The sequence below is a fragment of the Etheostoma cragini genome, chromosome 16, assembly GCF_013103735.1.
Source record: "Etheostoma cragini isolate CJK2018 chromosome 16, CSU_Ecrag_1.0, whole genome shotgun sequence".
In the NCBI taxonomy this organism is placed as follows: domain Eukaryota; kingdom Metazoa; phylum Chordata; class Actinopteri; order Perciformes; family Percidae; genus Etheostoma; species Etheostoma cragini.
Genome location: NC_048422.1, coordinates 1,247,999 through 1,254,745, shown reverse-complemented (window position 1 = coordinate 1,254,745; position 6,747 = coordinate 1,247,999). Strand labels below are relative to the sequence as shown.

General features: G+C 43.8%; 1 protein-coding gene and 1 long non-coding RNA gene across 4 annotated transcripts in view; one reads left to right on the top strand and one right to left on the bottom strand.

The window, feature by feature from the left end:
* The window catches only part of LOC117959283 (ephrin-A5b-like), a 107,135-nt gene that overhangs the window by 23,686 nt on the left and 76,702 nt on the right, over positions 1–6,747 (bottom strand). The gene's annotated exons all lie outside the window — the stretch shown is intronic.
* Positions 1–6,747, top strand: part of LOC117959284 — a 12,667-nt gene that overhangs the window by 4,754 nt on the left and 1,166 nt on the right. The window contains exon 2 of the long non-coding RNA XR_004659908.1: positions 4,641–4,777. This is a non-coding gene — a long non-coding RNA (uncharacterized LOC117959284). The remainder of the gene's footprint in view (positions 1–4,640; positions 4,778–6,747) is intronic.

Below are 6,747 nucleotides of genomic sequence, written 5' to 3'. Positions count from 1 at the left end.
CCCCCCCCCCCACACACACACACAGACAGAAACCCAGATGCTAGCTAGCCTAAGCAGCGGGGCATTCTCCAGGCGGTCCCCACCTGAAACGTGCTTGACTAACCCTGATCCTGGCCTCGGCAGGGCCCAGACTCCGACCCCTGACCTGAGGGGGGGATCCGAGCCCCCTGCACTGCCCTATCACTTTACTGCACCCCAGGGAGCCATGGCCCTGCCCCGGGCCCAACACACTCTGAACCCCCCTGACTAAAGGGGGAGGGGAAGGGGAGAGAGGACGGCGTTTAGAGGCACCCACAACGTCTGGACTCAATCACCCGCCCATGACATGCCTGCAGAGCTCTCTCTCTCACACACACACACACACACATACTAACTCCAGCACTTATCCACCAGTGAGGTCTCACACACATCAAAGTGCGGTGGAGCTGACTCAGTTGAGTAATAGGCGTCCTGTGGGGAGATGGTGAAATGCTCAAAACTCTGGCTCGGAAAAATTTGTTGTGTTCAAGTCTCGGAGGAAGAGAGGGGGAGAGGGAAAGGCTGAGAGAGGATTACACTCAAGGTCTGAAAGTGAGAGAGAGACAGAGGAAGGGGGAGTAGAAATGGCAGTGAAAGACTGACTAGTGAAATGTAAAGGAAGAAGAAGCCAAAGTGATGTGAGAACATTCGAGGGATGAGAAAGAAGGGCGTGGTAACGGGCCCGTCCTTGATTTAAAACTCCCATAGGTCCTATAGAAGAGCTAGGAGGTCTGTGTGTGTGTGTGTGTGTGTGTGTGTGTGTGTGTGTGTGAGACAGTTGAGTTTGTTTGTATGGCCCAACATCACATAGCAAGTCTCACCAGAGGACAATTCCTACAAAACAATAACGTCCATTTGCGCGGAGATGTGACAGTAAATGATTTTTAATGGAAAAAAATGGATCTCATAACTTTCATGCAGCGCTCCGACATGGCTTCACAGTACGAGGTTGACAACAGGCAGTCTCTCAAGGGGCCACTAGGACACGCCAGGCCAGGGTCCTTCACCAACGGGGGCAGCTGCAGGCGGTGGCGTAATGTAACTAAGTACATTTACTCACGTACAATACTTAAGCACATATTTGAGGTACTACTTCTTTTTTGAGTCTTCTCTTATTCATGCCACTTTCTCATTCCACTCCATCAAATTATTATGAAAATTATGTTTTAACAACTTTAACAACCTAAATAGTCTATGCAAATGACAGTCAGTGTAATTTTTAAGTGGCAACCGTTACTATTCACAACAGAGTTTCAAGACATCATATACAGTAGGTTGTAAGAAATGGCTAATTTGCAGCATTAGGAGGTCATATTTACTGAAATCCAAAGCAATTTCAATCACACACAACATATGGACTCCTTTGACATCACCTTCACAATTCTTACATCCATTGAACTTGGGAGTTTGTGGAGAGTTTCTGCTTGAATTTCTATGCAGAATATCAGAAAGGGGGGGGCACACACCATGCTTTGCTGTCCTTTTAGACCCTAGAGGGGCCTACCAGCTCTTACCCCATGATTCAGGGACCCTAGAGGGGCCTACCAGCTCTTACCCCATAATTCAGGGACCCTAGAGGGGCCTACCAGCTCTTACCCCATGATTCAGGGACCCTAGAGGGGCCTACCAGCTCTTACCCCATGATACAGGGACCCTAGAGGGGCCTACCAGCTCTTATCCCATGATTCAGGGACCCTAGAGGGGCCTACCAGCTCTTACCCCATGATTCAGGGACCCTAGAGGGGCCTACCAGCTAGCCATGATCATTCCACTGATATTTAGTTTGAACTGACAAAATAAAAAAAGAGCGGCAATACGTTGCAGCCTTTTGCGATGTGTTGGTTGTGCCGGTTGCTATTGTGACGATATATTGCGCAGCCCTAGTCTAAAGTGGCCTTTGTTCAGGGTTAGAGAGGGAGAAGCACCCTTGGGACCCCAACTCGCCTCTCTTTACATCCAGCAGCAGGCCCAGAAGAAACAGCACATGTAACATCATGTAAGGGCTAAACATAGACGCGTTGTCCGAGTGCCGCGCATGCCTGCGCCCGAGCCGCACCACCTGGTCCGCTCAATCTGCCCCACCACCCCCACCCCCACCAGACCCCATCACACCCCCTTCCCCTTTCCCCTTTCCCCTTGATGTCTGTCAAACACCCGTCCATCAGCCTGCAAACCGGAGACCATACCTCGATCTGCTCATGCCCCATAGCTCGGACTCACACGGGCACCTTTTAAAGATCCCCGGCTCGGATTCACCAGTCCCCCTTAACATGCTGTATTTCATATTCACACCGGCTGTGGCATTCCTGCGCCAGCGCCAGAGGAGGCCATGTTCCTCATTCACATATTCAGCGCGGACTAGAGCCAGTAGGGTTAACGACCCGTCTTTTAGGACCTCCGGTGGACACATTTCAATGCATATAAAAAGCTTTCCCACTGCTAGAGAGCATACACAGCCCAGAGAGGTGCTCCAATACTTCAAGCACATGTGAACACACACACACACACACACACACACACCCCAAAGAAGCAGCAAAAGCTAAAGGTTTAGGACTAATTTCCTAGTTTGAATCCCTGACTGAATGGGATGTGAGTTATGTGATACGGAGGAAGAATAACAAAGAATAATTCTTCAATAAGTGCCTTCAGCCTGACAGTTAATTCATTTTATTGCATGTACATGCAGTATTACATCCAGTTATCATATCCCGATCCTCCGGGATCCCTCATCCACTCTAGGAGGATTTCATTTTTCAGATATTCAAAGTAACAGAAGTTAGAAATAATTACGTTTGGAAAAACATACAGACATTCAACTTGCTTTTTGCTGACACGAATATATATAAAAAATATGGAAAATGTGGAAATAGAATAAATCCAACACTAGACCATGTGATTGCATTAAAAAAAATATTTAAAAAAACTGATTTTTGGAATTCTATAAATTGATTTTGAATCACTAGAGATTCAATCACGATTGTAAAACAAATAATTATTTTGCACACCCCTACGCATTACCACCGTCTGCACCCGTGGTTCTCAAAGAGGGTACTGGGGACCATGAGGGGTCCTTGAGGGGGTTCAAGGGGGTCCCCGGCCAAAAGGCAAATTATTTATTTTCACTATAATTCCAACCATAAGTAACACAATGACAGAATGTATGACTATTTGGAAAGCAAAGTCAGATGGGGGACCCTGTGACGGGGTCGGGGGTCTACCTTGTGGTCCACCTTGTGGTCCTTGTAAAGGTTTGGGAACCCCTCTTCTATACTACGGTGTAACTGACAATAAAAACCTCCCTGGATGAATAAAAGTGAACTCTGCAGAGACAGCTCATATTATTTGGAGAGCAGCAGCAGAAAACTGGCCCGGGACAAAACAGGCGGCTCCAACAGTGTGGACTGGCCCCATAACCAATAAGACCAGCTGCCGTCCAACAGCTGATCAGCATTAAAACAAACCACGCCCACTCCCGTACAGACACACGCCTTTTCAAATGTAGAAATCGACCCCCATCCGAGTGAAATCACGGGCTTGTCCTTTTTCCCTCATATGTTTTGGAACACCTGACACATGTCCCGTGTCCATCCGCCGCTCTCTGAACTTCACACCCGACCCCGGATCGGCTATCACATCCATCGCCTCGGCCCGAGCCGGGCCAGTTGTGAGCTCACTGGATGGGAACCACATGTCAGCAGCTGCGTGTCGGCTCGAGGACGGATTTACCGCTCGGATGTGATGATGGAGAGAGCCGTGAAGGAGAGATAGAGCCGATGTTGATGGACGGCCGCTCTCCATCTCTGAGAACACAGGCGCATCTTCGGGAAGGACCCTCACAACAGATGTGGATCTATTTTCTGACTTCTGGCTGTCTTAGTGTCTAGAGGATTTAGGTTTAGGGATATGAGACAAGATATCATCTCAGATTTTGGATTTTGTTATATCATAAATGGCCTAAGTGTTGTCTTGTCCTTGTTTTAAAGGCTGCATTACAGTACACTGATGTCAGTTTCTGTTACCAGACTGTTCTAGATCTTCTGTTTTTTACCTTTACCCTCTTAGTTATTGCATCTACTGTACATTACTGAAGATTATTGATCTTAAATCCTATTGCAAAGATATTTTGTGAAAGCACCAATAGTCAACCCTAAAATATCTCCACATTGAGGTATTAGGACAAGAATATCGCAATATATACTACAGCTGCAAAGACGAATGGATTAATCTATTAACAAGAATCAGCAGTTATTTTAGGATAATCAATTAATATGATAGATTAATAAACTAGGGGTCGACCGATACTGTTTTGTTTTTTAAGGGAAGATACCAGTTAGTAGTTAAGGAAACCCATAACCTCTATTTGGAGCCGCTATATGCAATTACATTGAAAATATAAATCTTTAAGTCCAAATTTTGGAATGTTACAAACTCCAACACAAAGGTTTATGTAATTGCTTTGACCAATTATTTAAAAAAAATGAAGACTTAAATATAATAAGCAGAAGGGCTGCACAATAATCGCATTTGCAATATCCAAATCGCAGAGGGGGGGCAATATTAATTATTGGCAACATTTGTGTCAAACCGTTCTGATGTCCCCGTCTACAAATCATATCCTACAGACCAAAGAAAAAGATCCTTGCAAAAGTCACACTATAATCATTTTAATATCTTTCAATGTTAATAATTTTCAATGGAAATGGGAAAAATGATACAGAAACGATCATTCCCTCCAATATCGTTAATCATATCGCAATCAGTCAAACTAATGGCAACTTGATTTTTTCCCCATATTGTGCAGTCAAAAATATGCAGTCCAAAAAATGAATGACATAAAACATAATTAGTGTCTTTAAGTCATAACGTGCTAAGAGTTTCTTTGCAGGTGTTACAGACGGCCTACAGAGCTGGAGAGGGGCCAACGTTTCGCACTTTTTAACCCTGATATGGTTTTTTTTCATATCCAAAATAAAGGAAGTCAAAATAAAGGGTGAAAATAGTTGGACAAGGCGGCAAAATCGATGAAAAACAATCAAAAATATAACAGAACTTCGTAAAAACTTTACGACCAAAACGTTGAGATAAAGGGAAAAAGGGAAGATTTTTAAAAGATTTCTTTCTTTTAATATACAGTGACAGTGAATAATAATAATAATAATAATAATAATAATAATAATAATAATAATAATAATAATAATAATAATAATAATAATAATAATAATAATAATAATTATTATTATTATTATTATTATTATTTGTAAAGCACTTTAAAAACAAGTTACAAAGTGCTTTAACAAGTGTAAAGACAATAATACCCACTGGAAAGGAGGAGGGGGATGGGGGCAGCAGCAAAGGGCAGCAAGTTGCATTCGGATTGGGACCCGCGCCGCTGCAGGACTCTCCCTGGAGGGGGGCTAGAGGCCGCCCCTTAAACTAAAACCCAGATCCAGATAATCTGCCAAATGCCCAATATCGTCCCAGATAACCGGCTGGGTGATGGAGTTCTTTTTCCGATGTTTTCTGTCTTGTTGGTCTGTTTATGTCTTTGTATTTGGACCCAATGTTGTCGTAAATGGGGGTCCCCCCTCAGTGGTCTCTCGAGTATGAATAAAAGTTGAATGAGTGATCGGTTTGAGTTGTGTTTAATGACTAAGAAGTCTTGAATGTGAATTTCTTCTAGTTTGTTGACTCCTCTGTGATATCTTTTTATGAACTGGGACCTTAACACATCAGGGGACGTCGTCTTGGGATTCAGGACACACTGGTGGACTTCTGAAACCATTTTCTAGACCAAACAATGCTGTTATTCACAGAAATAAGAGATATACTAATAACAGATTACTCAACAATGGAAATAGTCATCAGCCTCAGCCATAATAGTGTCAGAAACGTCCTTTTTCTTGCATTCACTGTCCGCCACAGTGTGTTTGTGTGTCTGTGTGTGTGTGTGTGTGTGTGTGTGTGTGTGTGTGTGTGCGTGTTTTGACATGTACAGTATGTGCCTGCGTTAAACGGAGCGTTCCGAGGCCACCGAATCCTCCCCGGTGCCCGTCATTATCGCCGTGTTTTAGGGAGCAGACTGCAGAGATTAGCCCCAGCCGCTGAACCGTGGGCCACCTCATTTAACACACCACTTGATGTAATTGTTATTGGAGTGCAGATACTAGCCCGCTGTTCAAACTGCAACACCTCTCTCTCTCTCTCTCTCTCTCTCTCTCTCTGACAGCTGCTGGCACCTGGCCAGAACATGAGACCATCAGAAAAAATAGAGAAATGAAGATTTGGCAAAAAAAGGATTGGAATGGAGGCCAAAAATACCCTGATTAAAAATATATTGTTGCATATGTTTCTGCACACATTGTGAAAATACTATACTAGACCAACCACTACGGGTGGGACTCAGCAGAAGCCCCGCGGTGCAGTATTATCATGACACTTGAGATATTTTACGATGTATTGCCTTATAACCTAACCCTAACCCATTGATTTCTCCCAATAACATCAGGTTTTATCTAAAAGAAGATTCATCTTTCAGTTCATTTTTCTTCAATTCTCCATTTGTGGACCGAAAAAAAGCATTTTATTTCATTACTCTACTACCAAAAAGGTAAAATCTCATTTTAATTTAAATAATAAAAGATTGATACGTGGTGTGCATGTATTGAAACAGTACTGCAGACATGATCGTGATACTATGATACTATGATTCCCCCCCCCCCCCCCCCCCCC